This window comes from Pipistrellus hanaki, assembly GCF_964339955.1.
Source record: "Pipistrellus hanaki genome assembly, chromosome: 15".
Classification (NCBI taxonomy): Eukaryota; Metazoa; Chordata; class Mammalia; order Chiroptera; family Vespertilionidae; genus Pipistrellus; species Pipistrellus hanaki.
The window spans coordinates 9,223,290-9,239,239 of NC_140517.1; the positions used below are offsets into that span (position 1 = coordinate 9,223,290).

Sequence of the window (15,950 nt, forward strand, 5' to 3'; positions counted from 1 at the left end):
GACGCACAGCTGCTAAGGCAAAGCCAGAACTGCTTCATGTTATTTTTCTTCCAGTGGAAGTAGAGAAATGCCCATGAGAATGCATGGAGGACCCACCCAGGGCAGGGGGATCCCAGGGCTCTGCATGAAAGGTGATATGGCACCCCAGGATGCGTGTCCTCTTGATAAGGCTGGCCTGAAGTCTGGCTCTGTGGGGGAAGAGGCCCTTTCTCCCCAGAACCACTAGGAATGATGATGAAGGCTCAAGTGTGAAAAGTTCTGGGGAAGCAACCTTGGGCTCTTCCATTCCTTAAGTCTCACCGTGGCTCTCCTGTCTGCCTGGCAGCTCATTCTCAGTGTCCTGTGCACATCTCATATAAGAAAACAAGCACCACTCTGCTGGCGACAGGGATTGACCTGCATTCTCACAAAATGCCACCCAAATCAGAAATGCCATTCTCTATCTGTCAGGAAGCGGTAGGCAGCTTGGCTACAAGTGGTGTTTATTTCTTTTCTCACCTGTGCAATGGAAAATCATCTCCACAATGCAGATGTTGAGCCTTGGTAGACACTTGTGAAATTTCAAAGAAAGTTGAATAATGCCTTGGTGTGTGTTTTTTTAATCTTAAAAAATATATATAAAACTCACTTCATAGAAACATAAGAATTAGAATGAAAAAATCTAGGCTTATTATTAACTAGAGGCCCAGTGCCTACACCTCTTGCAATCCAGGACCCCTCGGGGGGTGTCCCTGTGGGATCGGGCCTAAACTGGTAGTCGGACAATCCAGGACCACTGGCTCCTAACTGCTTCCCTGCTTCCCTGCTTGATTGCCACTTACCACTTGCCTGCCTACCTAATAGCCCCTAATGGCTCACCTGCCTGCCTCATTGCCCCTAACCATCTCTGCAGGTCCCTGCCACCATGGCTTCGTCCAGAAGGACCTCTGGAATGACGTCCTGAAGGCTTTCCAGCTGTCCAGTCTAATTAGCATATTCTGCTTTTATTATTATAGATGCCATTATTTTCAATATTCTTAAGAATATTTCAATGTAAAAAAAAAAAGAATATTCCAATGTCTTAAAAATATTACTAACTTACTAACTGATCACTATGTCTCAATATAGAGTATGTAATTGAGGTCAAAATGACATTCGCAAGGTGATATCTGGGAGGCTTCAACTCATTTTGTACCATACCATAGTGTGCCATCCATGCATCCATACTTACATACCTTTTGTTTCACATCCCCACATTCAGAACCATGGAACAAAAAGCCATCTTCTGCAGACCATAGCTTCAATGACATAAAGTGATTCAATGATTTTCGCTAAGAGATCCAAATGGATCCCAGTAAGATATTTTGATACTCACATTCCAGCCAATGCAAAATATTCTATGGTGGCTTTCCAGTGCCAATAGATTCAGAATTCATTCCTGTAAAAAGTGTTGTTGAAATCTACTTGAAATCCATAATGCAAATAATGCCATCTAACAGACCATGATTAAGAGCTAGACTCCTTTAATAAAAATGGTCCAGCAGTGGTCCCAGCAAGAAAGATACTTAATTATGTTAACAAAGGATATTCTTCCGCCCTTGTTCCCCCTATTTTCAAACAGACTCACCACTTTGTTCACAAAAGCCATTCATTTCTTCTCTCCCTGCCTTGGAAATCCTGATTATTAACTGCTACAGGTCATCTGGGTGGGTTCCACTCAGCTATTCTTAGGCTCTGATTTCTTCGTGGCCTCGAGAACAGACCTTTACTGAATTTTAATTTTAGCTAAAACGTTTGACGCTTTCCCATGGCTCAAAGATGAATTCACTAAATGAGCGAGTCGGAACGACAGTTTCTCTGCACGTTTTCTACTTCCCAAAGCCATCCCAGAAAACAAACCATTGTCTGCACTGAAGGATTTGATATTCACTCGGAGTCTTCATGGATCCTTAGCTTGAACATGCCAGATCCCCTTTGCCTTTTTTTTTTTTTTTTTTTGCTTTGTTTTGTTTTAAATAATTCTTTATTATTGAAAGTATTACATATGTTGTTCTTTTTTCCCCAATTGGCTCCCTCCAGGCCGTCCTACCCCCCATCCCAGGCCTCACTACCCTTTTGTCTGTATCCATGGGTTATGTATATATGCATCACAGGGTGTCAAACCCGCTTTTGCATCCATCCCGTGCCTTCCATGTGAATGAGGAATTGTGATGCTGAGGAGTGGAGCTGTTTGAACCTGATAGATATGATCCTGAGCTTACAAAGCCATGTGTATATATTCTTTATTTAGGTTTTGTAATCATGGTCAGTCTCAAACATCAGGTGAATCTATAAGAGCCAGAGTTTTCTTTTAGAGAGAGTGCAGCAGATTTGGCTCTGAGATCCCACTCCACCCACTGCTGCAGAAGGAGAGAAGGCTTCCAGGGCGGGTGATACAGCAGAGGGATGTTTGCCTGCTTCCCCTCCACTCATTTGCACCAAAATGCCAGGCCATCCTTGTAGAAATGGAATCAAGGAGAAATGGAATGATGCAGGCTCAGGCAAGAGCATTCACACCCCATCACCAGCACATGCACACTCAGGATGGATCTCCAGGTAGAAAATACTAGAAGGCTAGGTTGAAGGTTGCATTTTTTTAATTTTTATTTTTTAGTATATTTTATTGATTTTTCACAGAGAGGAAGGGAGAGGGACAGAGAGCCAGAAACATCTATGAGAGAGATACATCGACCAGCTGCCTCCTGCACACCCGCCAATGGGGATGGGCCTGCAACCAATGTACATGCCCTTGACCGGAATCGAACCTGGGACCCTTGAGTCCACAGACCGACGCTCTATCCACTGAGCCAAACCGGTTTTAGTGAAGGTTGCATTTTTTAGTGAGGTTTAAGTTCCCACTGGGAGCCCAAATATTAATAAGCAAATCACTGATAAGTGACAAAGGTGTGATTACTTCTAAGAAAACTATTTCTGGACCCAATATTAGAACTGCCGACACTGGTCAAGGTTGGGGCAGGGGATGTATAGGTACATCTCCTTTCTAACAAGAGCATTAGTGCTTAAACTCTTCAGAAGAAATGACTGTCTCTTCTCTTGGAACATAGCTATGCATTATCTTATTAAATACTGAAAGAAGCCCTTTAGCTTTCATATCTCCATAACTTTATTAAAGCAGAATTTCCTAAAGGAATTATCCACAGACCACTGTTTTCCGGGAATATCTCTTAGCATCCTAAGAGATGCATGCTTTCTGGTGTTTATTTTGCAGCAATACATGAAAGAGATGGGCTAGACTAGGTCAAGCATGTCAAACTCACGGCCCACAGGCCACATGCCTCTTTTATTTGGCCCCTGTTAGCCTTTTGAGTTTGACATGCTTGGGCTAGATGATGTGTAAGGACACAGCCAGCTCTAAATTTTAGGACTTCTGTTCTCTCGCAGTGTATAGTCCTCCATTGCTTTCTGCTGCAAACCAGTTCCAGAAGGAATCAGATTTAAGGGCAGGAGCTCCTCCATCTCTTCCTTCTGCTTAAAGCAAATTCACTTTTATTTCTTAGCTCCTCCTTGGATGTTTTGAGAGTCATTTTGAGGCAGCACCCGTATCAGAAATAACCCTTTCATTAATCAGAAGACCACACACAAATGTTACCTGTCAGAGGTCTCTAACATTAATTCTTTGATAATTTCCTCAAAAAAGTTATTTTTCTACCTTGGTATCATCTCTTTCTTTTAAATAGAGCCTATGGATTTGAATAGCCTATCTAATAAAAGAGAAATATGCAAATTTACCATCACTAAGTTATACCCACAAGCCACACCCACAAGCCAATCAGGAGTGAGTATGCAAATTAATCCAAACAAAATGGCTGTGGCCATGGAGCCAACAGGAGGCTTGGGTTTGCCCAGCAATGGAGGAAGCCAAGCTTTCCACACGCCCTGGCAGGCCCAGGCCTCCACTCAAGGCTATAAAGTTTCAATTATAGAAAATAAATAAATCCCAGATACCAGGGCCTCCACTTGGGTTGCCAGGGGACATGGCCGGCCTGCAAACTACCACAGGCCCCTCACCCAGGCCACCCTATGCCCAAGGGAACCCTTACCTGATCCAGGGCACCCTTCAGAGCAAACCAGCTGGTCCTCATCCATGCACCAGGCCACTATCCTATCTAATTAAAAGTAATATTCAAATTGACCATCACTCCAATACACAAAATGGCTGCTCCCATGTGGTCACAAGATGGCTGCCACTAGATGGCCAGCAGGAGAGGGAAGTTGGAAGAGACCAGGCCTGCAAGGGAGGGCAGTTAGGGGTGACCAGGCCTGCAGGTAAGGGCAGTTAGGGGAAAACAGGCTGACATGGGAGAAGTTAGACATCAGGTTGACAGGGGAGTGGTTAGGGGATGATCAGGCTGGCAGGCAGAAGCAGTTAGAGGCAATCAGGAAGGCAGGCAGACGAACAGTTGGGAACCAGCAGTCCTGAATTGTAAGAGGAATATCTTTCTGCCTTTTAGAAATCGGAACTTAGAAATCAAGTGCTAAGTTCTGATTTATAAATAGGAAAATTTGCTAAAGCCATTTCTAATCCCTTTATGGTTTTACTACAGCCATGTTCTAATACACCTTTCCCCAAAAAAGATTAAAAAGGCCAAAAATATTTTTTATCTTAGTTGTAGCTAATAATGTTATGAAAAACACATTAGGACTTTCGGTCCAGCTTCCACTAATTAAGTACTTTATGTAAGTGTCTTCTAAATAAAAATGTTAAAAAATGAATAAATAATACAGAGGCCATTGGCTTAGGATAGCCATGCTATTACCAGGACTTAACTCTTAAGGGGGAAAACATATGCCATGCCTCCTATTTTGACAAGAGCAAGTGGAGGGTAAGTGAATGAAAGGAGGGAGAGAAGACATATAACTAACAATCTTTCAAACTTCCGTTCACGAACGTTGTTTTGTGTCATCGCAATTGCACAATGAAATATGAAAGTTCAATTTCCTCTTCATTTCTTCTTAATAAAACTTCTGTTCATTTCATTTCTTAGAGAAGATTGAATCTAAATTACTTTGACTTCCCTTGGCCTAACTTTGGCGAATGTTACCAGAATGAAAACGGAGGCCTTTTTCAGCATCACCCATAGAAATAGATGGGCCACCTCTGTCTCTGTGCTGCCCTGAACCTTCCTCTCCCCCTGTGCATCTCCTGGGGGAATGGATGGAGGGAAAATCAACAAGGGCTCTTTGTAGACTTCTCTCTCAGCAATTGAAGTGGTTAAGAAAGGGAGCAAGGATTAAAACATAAAGGTAGGGCTCCTGCCTAGGAAAGTTCAAAGGAGTGGGAATTGTCACTTTCTGTGAATTTTGGAACCTGATCTCCCAGGCTCCCATTTTGGACAGAGGCACACACTCATTTTTTATTGTCTACTCCATTCTACCCCCACCCCAACCTCTCATGCACTGTCAGCTCTTTGACCTTGCAAAGGACTACCCAGAACCTCCGGACCCAACCTTCTTGCTAGATGCCTTTTCCCCCTCCCAGATCTACTTAACCTCCACATTTTCTGTGATTAGATTGATTGGGAAGAGGAAGATTGGGGCACTGGGCAGTGGAATTAAAGTCGTGTTCCCAAGAGTAATTACATTTTGCTTGCTGAAAGGGAAGCAGACCAAACCAATGAACACTAAGGAAAGAACAAATCGCTGTCAAAGGATGCATATCAGATGGGAACCAATCCAGAGCTCATTTGTGGTGTCAACATCAGCAATAAGATTTATCCTTATGGGCAGGCAGAGAGCTGGTCAATAGTGGGAGTGGCTAGAGTGAAAACAACTCCTCCCAAAATCACATTCTGACTCCTGGAAAGGCTCTCAGCACATAGATCTTCCCCTTGAGACAGGGGTCTTTTAAAGCTGACCTTGGTAATGCTCTTGTACTTATAAGAATATGGACATCTTTCTATCATCTATCTAGGGTATCTATCTATATCTATCTATCTATCTATATATCTATCTCTATCTATTTACCTATCTATCTATTTATCTATCTACCTACCTATCTACCTACCTACCTATCTCTTGGCAGCCTAGAATGAAAGAAAGGGCACAGAGTATGGCTTAATAGAGATTGAGGTTCCAGACCTAATTCTATCACTTTCTAGCTTTGAACAAGCTACTCATTGTCATGAGCCACTGTTTCCTTAAGTTAAAATGGCACCAATAACTTCTATGGATTCTCACAAAAATCATATTAAAGAAGACAGACAAAATGTGATTAGTAATATCGCATGAGGAGCTGTTGGTAATATATGCATTTGTTAGGACTGCATTTTGCAAACCATATTTTATGCTCCTGTTCCTACATGTATGAAGGTCCTCATGGAGAAGACTGGAGAGAAGATATTAAGATAAAAAATATTTCAGAGAACACAGATGCAGGAGGGGCTTCCCCTGCAGCTATGGTGCCTGACCTAGTCCCTGGCTTCAGGACCTGATGCCTGCCTAAGACATTCACTGTCTTCATTAGCACTAAAAGGGTGCCTCCCCAGGGCCTTGAAAGGAGGCTTCTTCTCCTCAGTCCACATTTCCTGTGTGCCTGGCTTCCTGGAAGGTAGGCCTCTGGCCAAAGGAGGCAAATCTGTGGGCACGAATTTTCCTCAGGATGAAGGGAAGAGATGAAAGGAGGAGAGATGGGGGATGTCAAAGGACTTCCTAATGAGAGCTCTCCTTGTTGTGAGCCCTCTGGGCTGAGGAATTAGTGTGCAGATAGATACTTTGCTAATGAGCATGGCCACAGCTATAGAATAGCCTTTAAATGCTTGAAGAATGTACAGTAGTTCCGCCCTGTGCCTTCCTTAACTGGGTGTGCTGAGAAACAAGATGAGCCATTTCAAATTGCAACTCCTACAAAAGACAGTGGAACAAAATCCACAATCTAGTAAATAACTCTAAGACATATAGCATTAATAAAGACAGTGTGACTCCACCCTTGGGTATGCCAGGGAGTTTTACAGAGATAGCTTTTCCTTGGAAATCCATGGTGGGCAGGTGTTCAGACCTAAATTCCCTCTTTCTTAGCCCCACCCCCCCACCCCCCACGCCCCCAGCAGTCTAATACTGAGCAGTTTACAGCTTAAGTCATGGGAGTTTACTAAACACTTCATGATACTTCATGGTACTCCTTCCACCTTTCTTCCTTTCTTTCTTTTTTCCCCCCCATTTTTTCCCCTTTTTTGAATGATGTGTAGCCTATAGACACCAAAGACAGGTTGGGGTGTGACTTTGTGTTTTGTTGTTTTAGTGGGGTTTTATTTGTTTACTTTAGGGAAATGCAAAATAAGAAGAAGCTAAAGTATGTCTCTAAATGGCCGTCCTCTTGTTGAGTAATCTCTTATTAGAAATGCATGTCTAATGCATTGTATTTCTGATTGATTTTTATAACATACACGTGAACACACAACTACACTTTGACCTTTGCTGCTCAACCTCTTTGGAGAAAAGGAAGGCATTTTTCATGGCTCCCCAAGTGCTTACAGGTTTATCAGCAAACCGTGCACATTCAATCACGTTCCCCTAATGAACTGCTGCTGTCAATTTAGTTCTCATAAAAGCACAAGTGAGGCAACACATGGAGTCGTGATTCCTGAGCCCCGGTCTATGAAACCCCAGGGTGTCTCCAATTATTTCCAGGAGGGGGCTGAGGGTGTCATGAAATTCTCTGAGAAAACTAATTTCAATCCACTTCAATTTGCAAAATTGCAGGCCACACAGCACTTTGATTAAGAAGGACATTTCAGAAAAATCAAGTGAGTCACAGGAGGGGTATTGAGCATGGAAAAACAAACAAACAAAAAATTCTGTGCAGAAATTCATAACCAATTGTGGTTCTTCTTTTGTCTACATAGCAGGTGGTGACTTCTATTGCAATCCCAATACTTAGGTAGATGTGAAGGTGCTAAGGAGAAGAAAACCAGGGAATCTCATATTTATTGAGAATTTGCAATGCGCAAGCATTGTAAGAGAAGTTTTTGCATATTTCATTTCATATCATGCCTACAACATGCGTAAGAGATAAAACCAACATGAAAGGAAGCTGAGAGCTTAGAGACTCTAAATCAGTAGCCCAATGTTCCAAGCAGACAAAACATGAGCTTATATATCTCTAAGTTCAAAGCTTACATTTTTCTCATTAATATCCTATATAATAAAACCCTAACATGCCAATCAACTGAACAGCAGAATGACCAGCAGAACAACTGGTCACTATGACACACACTGACTGCAAGGTGGCAGACAATGCAGGAGCTGCTTCCTTGTGGTCATTGCAATCCCACAAGGGGATCACTGCTTAGCCAGAAGCTGGACTCATAGCTGGCGAGCACAGAAGCAGTGGCAGGAGCCTCTCCCATCTCCACTGCAGGCAGGCCCTAAGGAGAGAGGGATCCAGGACTGCAAGAGCTCTGGATTATGAGAGGGATGTCTTACTGCCAGCTTAGGCCCTGTCCCTTTGGGCCTAAGCCAACAGGCAGACATAGTCCGAGGGTTCCCTGACTAAGACAGGGTGCAGGCCAGGCTGAGGTACCCTACCTCTCCCTTCCCAGTGCATGAGTATCGTTTATCGGGCCTCTAGCATTTTCATAAATGAGGTATGAAAACCCACAAAGAGGATATGGTCTGATCCAAAAGAAAACCACTTGAAAACTCAAGGACAGTTAAGTAGATATTAGATAACAGAGGGGTGTTATATTTTAAAGTGGATGAATACATAGATAGAGAGATAGATAGATAGATAGATAGATAGATAGATAGATAGATAGATAGAGATATCAATGTGGGCTAGGAGAAATAAAAGATTTCATGAACTAATGAAGAGTGAGTAAAGTTGGAAGACACTGAAAAGGGCAAAAAGAGGATTTTAGGTGAAGAAATAGGTCAGAGAACTTAGTTGGATGTGAGAAAGGCCACCTTAGTGGTTTGGAGGTTTGATTGGCCCAAGTGGGCAATCTGGGGAAAATAATAGTGGAAAACCCACTGATTTAAACAGTGTATAGCCAGGCCGAGAACTGTGAGCCCATGGCAGACAGTTTCTCCTTAGCTTACCTAGTTATTGTTTTTCATGGATGTTAACTACCTACTCTGTGTGCAGGAGGCAGCCAGGAAAAAGCTCTGTTGGAAGTTACTTGTCTGTTGAGTCCTAGCATCTTCACCCACCTGTGACTGAACAAGCCACTGAGTCTCACTTAATCCAAAATGTCCTTATACCTTGAAATGAAACCATAGACGTATTTGTATGATTGCTAAGATTATAATTTACAGCCCTGACCTCTTAACTGATTTTCAGACCTCTGATTTCAAGTATCTATTTGACAGCTCTAATGTCTAATCAAGACACTCTAATTTAACATGCCAATACAACCCCTGATCCCACCCCTTCCCTAAACAAAGCACACAATATAAAACATAAGCATTTTAAAAGGCCATGTAATTTTTGCTCTCTTCTTCAGTCCCTGAAAACTTTTGTGCAATCAAATCTCCAAAACATAGCCAAACTGTACTCTACTAGGGTAAAAGAATGTAAGTCCCTATCTTTAAAATATTGGAACTAAAGGTGAAGAAAGTTTTTTGGTAGGAATATACAAACTGATGACCCTTAGAAATGATGTGGTACCTCAAGGAAAAATATCCAGTAGGGAATTTACTGACCTAACGTGATGGGAAGACCATAAAAACTTGAGGTACTGATGTTGGCAAATGTGGTAGATGGGATTATTGTTGAAAATGTTTCACCCCTTCCATGATTCTATGTAGGGAATGGACTTCTCTGCCCCTTAATTTTGAGTCATTATTTGACATTTTTGCATGATATGAGACAGGCTGCAGGCAGTTTTGAAATCTACTCTGAGAAGCTTAGCTGCTGTTCTGAAGGAGGAAAAGAGACAAATGAGAAAAACTGGATCCAACATGTAGCCTGAAGCCAAGCCCAGACAAGTCCAGGCCAGGCCAACTGAATCACAACCAGTGTGAAGTCATATGAGCAAAAATAAGCAATTGTTATCATATGAGCAAAAATAAGCAATTGTTGTCTTAAGGTAATAATTTTGGAGTCGTGTGTTAAGCAGCATTGTGGCATTTTTTGATTGATATAGAATTGTGAGAAAAGTTGAGGACTTACTGAATGTATGAGCATAGGACGTTACAAGCCAATAATTAATGATTAAATAGGAAAAATTTTCTTCATTTAAAATGTTTATTTTCACATAACTCCTCTCTCTAATAATATTTTAATTCATTCTCTTATTTACTTATTCATTTATTCAGAAGTATATATTGAGTGATATAGCCATTTATGTATCAAGGTTATGGTAGAAAAAATATACTAGATTTCCAGTGCATGAATTCATGCACGAGTGGGGTCCCTCAGCCTGGGCTGTGGGATCAGGCTGAAACCAGCTCTCCAACATCCCCCAAGGGGTCCCGGATTGCAAGAAAGTGCAGGCCAGACCAAGGGAACCTGATGATTCACGATCGGGCCTGGGAGAGAGATGGGAGGTTGGCCAGACAGAGATGGGTGCGTGAGAGCTCCAGAGTGTGTCTGGCTCATCTCACTCAGTCTCTATTAGCAGGACCCCAGCAGCAAGCTAACCTACTGATCAGAGTGTCTGCCCCTGATGTTCAGTGCACATCATAGTGAGCGATTGAGAATCCTTAGCATATCATTAGCATATCATTAGCATATTATGCTTTTGATTGGTTGAACCGACAAATAGACACTTAGCTTATTAGACTTTTATTATATAGGGTATGGCAGCCTTGGTATCCAGACTTCTAATGCACTTTTCTGCAAACTCTTCCAAGATGTACTACTATGCCCTCAGCTGTCGACTGTACTCCAGACATATATTTCAAAATGTCCACAGAATTTCTTGGATATCCCAGAGGTATCTTTAATTCAACATATCCAAATATTAGTTTATTAACTCTCCTGCCTTTTAACCAAGAATCTACTCCTCTTCATGTCTTTTCCACATGTAAATCTGCCATCAGTTCACTCAAACCAGGAAACCTGGAATGTTAATTTCTTCCTTCTTATCTTATTCCCAATCAACCTTCTCCCACCATCAAATGTATCTTGTAAATGTCCCTTTGGTCAATTCTCTCCTATCAAATGTTGCACTACTCCAAAAAAAGTCTCTAGTCCAAGAGAAGAGGCTTTATGTGTGTGTGTGAGAAATAAATGATGAAAAATATGTAAGGAGCTTATACAGTTTCTAATGCAAGTATATCATTAATTTTTCTCTGCTAGGTAATTCATAGTTACTGCTGAACACTAGCAGAAATGCCATTGCTTTGTTGAGAATGAGTATAACGAGGTCTAGGGGATAGTAAGTTGACAGGCCTAAGGAAATACAGAAATATTTCTCCTAGCAGTTTATCCTATGAGCCATAAAAACGGGGGGAAGGGGAGGGAGGGAGACTTAAATAGATTACTTGCACATAGAACCAGTTTTCATTTCAAAACTTTAATGCATAATTCAGAAATTAGAGCATTGCATTTATTCCTTTAGAATCCCTACCAAATATTTTACAAAAAATCTTCTGACAGAGTAGTTTATTTAGAGAAGGAAACACTAGACCTTCAGAACCTCAATTTGCCTTTATTAAAATAAATGAACTTTGGCTTTGTTTGTGCTTAATCTTGGCTGGAAATTTACATTACCCAATCAGGAGTTAATAAGCCCCACAGGGGAAATCAAGTGTCACATAAAAATTCCACAGGAAATCCACCAATAAATCAGTGCCGGCAAGGCTGAATATATGGAGATTGCTAGGCCTTCTAAAGTCTATTAAAAACCTTTCAATCCTATTTTAGACAAAACATAAAGGAGGGTTGGGAACTCTGTCATTCCTGAGAGGCTCTTCAATAACTACCGACTAATATTTAATCATCAAAAATGTCTATGTACCCAAAATTAAGTCATTTAGGCTTGGTATATATAACACATTAATTTTATATAAACTCATATTCTGACATGAAGTAGTTTACATAAGAGGGAAATAAAATCTTCTGGAGCTGAAACCAGAACATTGCTCCTCTATCCATCTTTTATCAAAAGAGGGCTGTGATGATGGTTTACTATAGCACTTGGGAAGCAATTTTTGATGGCATCTTTCCCACCCCCGTGGCACAATACCTGTGAAGACACTAACAGAGGTGAGAAATCCCATCTCTAAAAATTAGACATGACTGTCAATTTTACTGCCACAGTTTCAGAGGAATTTCTATACATCCCAAGTCTGAAGGCGAGAGATAAAAAAGCACTAGACTTAGAATAAAAAGTTATAAGTAGGATGGTCCCTAATGGTTTGTGCCATTTTTTGGTCCTTATTTCATAAGTTCATATTGTGTAATATGTTGAATATTAAATAAGCTGTTACCTATCCCTAACATTGAATGCCAACTTGTCATCATTTGATTATGTGCCTGAAAGCGCGGGGGTGGGGGAGGGTCTCCCAAATGCTGCTACTTTTAATACCCCTCCTCCATAGAAATTTTTCTTTTTAAAGAAAGTTTGAAACTTCAAGAAAACTATTGGGCAGGAAGTAAACTAAAATGATGGACAATTGCATTCCTGAAGGTAGGAAAAAAGCCATAAGTAAAAGTGGTGTCATGGTCTTGGTGATAAAGAACTCTTGCAATGGCTCATCCAGCTATAAATTTTCATCCTGTCCAGCCACACACAGATCAGAGGACCAGGGGCTGGAGAGAGTAAACAATCACTTCTTATACAGCAAAGTTGACCCCTGCAACAGGGGAGAGTCCCATGGACTTTGAAATGGAGGCTGACTAGCACGGAAATGAACTGTGGGGCCAACATAAATCCATGTGCTTTGTTTATTGTCAAGTACCAAAAAACTAAGGGAAAACAAACAAACAAAAACACTCCGGGCCGTCTGTCTATACTGGTACGTGAAGTAAACAGACCCTTTGGGCACTCTGAGCAGCACCAGGGCAGTCAGCAAGAACAGTTCCTTTGGAAAGGCAGCAACAAGGGAGCTGGGCAGTGGTTGATCCATTTCCTAAGGAAGATTGCTGTGACGTGGAAGCCCCAGCCTTTGTTCAATGTAAGAAATACTGGAAAAACACTAGTTATGAGAACCCAAGGAACCAAGCTTACCTCTGATGGTATCAAGAGTTGTGTTTTTTAAGTGAGCTAAGCTGAGCTACAGAATGATACAGTTGCACTTAGAAAATTCAAGAAAATCACTGAAGATGTTCAGGGCAAAAACTACCGGATTAATTTCCATGGCATGCAGCTTACCCAAAATGTGCTCCTTGGTCAAAAAATGGCAGACCATGATTGAAGATCATGTTGATGTCCAGACTACCCATGTTTATTTGCTTCATCTGTTCTGTGTTGGCTTTACTAAAAATTTTTTTTTAAAAAATGAAGCAATCAGATTCAGAAGACTTCTAGTGCTCAGCATCAACAGGTTCATCAAATCTGGAAGAAGATGATGGAAATCATGACCTGAGAGGGGCAGACAAATGACCTGAGAGAAGTGGTCAGTACATTGATTCCAGACAGCATTGGAAAAGACATAGAAAGGGCTTGCCAAACTATTTATCTGCTCCATGAGGTCTTGTTAGAAAAGTCAAAATGCTGAATAAACCCAAATTTTCACTGGGGAAATTTATGAAGCTTCATGGTAAAGGTCGCAATTCTGGGGATGAAACAGTTGCTAATATTGAATACACTGATGGATATGAATCCTCAAGTCCTAAAATCTGTTTAAAATTCAGACATTTAATGGTACAGATAAAAATATCCCTGTAATATAAAAAAATAAAATAGAATATTATCCTAAAGAGCCAATGAGAGGACAAACAGACCTTCCCTTCATAAAATATCTGACTGAAGCAAATATTATACATATTATGGTGAGGCCAGAAATGGAGAGGAATAGACTTTGCCTCACTCATGTGGTTTTAAAATACCATAATTTTTATCCCCTAGGGCCTAGGCCATTTTTACAAATGACTTAGAGCATATTAAGTGATTCTATGATTTGTGGCATGGAATGAAAAATTAGGTTATCTGTATTCTCCACGTTAAAATCTCTGTCCTGAGAATTAGAAGGCTTGCACAAAAGAGACCTCGTTTCTCCTCCTAAAATTCTTAAGTTATTGCACAGTGATTTCCATGTTTCCATTGGAAATGATACTTTAATTTTATTTTTAAAGATCTCAAATTGAAAACTAACGTACAAAAGCTTGACTTAATAAGTCCCCCATTTCTGGTTCATTAACTTTTCTTGGTCTCCATTTCCACCCCTTAGGAAGGAAGTGATGGGACTTAATCCATGCTTTTCTACTATAGTCTGTTGAGTTGATGAACTCTGGGGTTGGATTTAGGAGCGAGGTCATTGGATTGGTCTCCAATCTCTGCCATGGTTTCAACAAGGGCAGTTTAGCATCACACAGTGCTCTTCTGCATGAGAATACATCATGTTTTAGTTTTCTACAGAAATAGAAACAATGGGAGATTGATTAAGCAGATCTATTAATAGCAACTGGATCACATAATTATAGAGCCTGAGAAATCCTGCCGTCTGCTGTCTACAGACGAGACCTAGGAAAGCCAGTGGTATAATTCAGTGCACGTCTGGGAGCCTGAGAGCCAGGGACAGTAGGGGCAGGAAAGAGGAGATGGATGCTTATACTCAGGCAAAGGGGAATTCATCCTGCCCCCAACTTTTTCTTCTACTCAGGCCTTCAAAGGATTGGATGATGGTGAGCTCCCATCATGCATAGGGAAGATTGCTTCACTAAGTCCGCCAAATCAAACGGAAGTTTTATCCAGGACAAAATGGCCATGCCATTGAATAATTTTTATTGTAAAATGGATTGATTCTAAGTCTGCTCTTAGAGTGTTTTTTGCTATCTGTGAATTTTCCATATTCACAATGAAAAGTGGGAATAGTTTTCTCTAACATATTTAACCTATCTTTGTCAGAGATGTAATCAAGACCAAATTTATAACATTAGAGCATTGGTGATGGTAAAATAAATTCTTGTTCCTTTTTTCTAATATCAAATATACTACAAAGAGTGTGCTGGAAAAGGGGGGTAGGATAATGAAATGTTTATGAAATTGTTTTAAAATGTGTTTCTGATGCTAGGTATGCAGGACACTTTCCCTGCCTTAGACTTGACAGAATAACACGTGGAAAATCCACTTTTATTTTTCTGACATACAAAAAATATATAGAAATAACACGATTAATGAGGAAAAGCTACTGTTGTACAATTTTGTCATCAAGTGTTTTATTCAAAACAATGAAAATCAAGGATTTTGGGCTTTTCTGTTTTTATCATAAATTTTACCTTTATGTCTGGTTAGAGCTGATTAGGAAATGTAAAGTGTAATTCAAAAGAAATACAGCCACAGCAAGGGTCTATAGAAAGATCCCCTTGAGAGATGAAGTACCTAAGCTCTATCTAGACCACTCATAAATTTTGGGAGGGAAATTGGTTTTGTTTTCTCTCCAAGGCAGCAGTAAATAATTTCATAGCTTAGAAACAATTCCTATGTAAACTTTCAGTGTATACTTAAAGAGAATAGAATTTGTCTCTTGCAGAGATATGATATCACTAACACGACTGTAACTCTATACCTTAATTAAAAGTAAAAAAAAAAAAAAAAATTTTAAACCATTTTGGATGATACATGCATTATAATGCATTTTATTATGAAAGGTGTAATATAACTGAAATAGAAACCAAAATAATAGCAGACAACAACTGTGTGATCAAATTGCATCCAACCATCCATCCACCCATTCACCCATCCATCCATCCATCCATCTAGCTATCCATCCATTTATCCAATATATATTGTTACCACATATTCTTAACGCATATTGTAGCATACTAGAGGCTCAGTGTTTGAATTCGTGCATCTTGAAAGGCTGCA

At 40.6% G+C, this 15,950-nt stretch overlaps 1 pseudogene across 1 annotated transcript in view; it reads left to right on the forward strand.

Moving 5' to 3' along the window:
* LOC311633837 (small ribosomal subunit protein eS1-like) overlaps positions 1-13,811 on the forward strand; it is a 43,082-nt pseudogene extending 29,271 nt beyond the window's left edge. The window contains exon 3 of the transcript in view: positions 12,979-13,811. The product of the transcript in view is annotated as a small ribosomal subunit protein eS1-like (transcript). The remainder of the gene's footprint in view (positions 1-12,978) is intronic.
* The last annotated feature ends 2,139 nt before the right edge of the window (positions 13,812-15,950 follow it).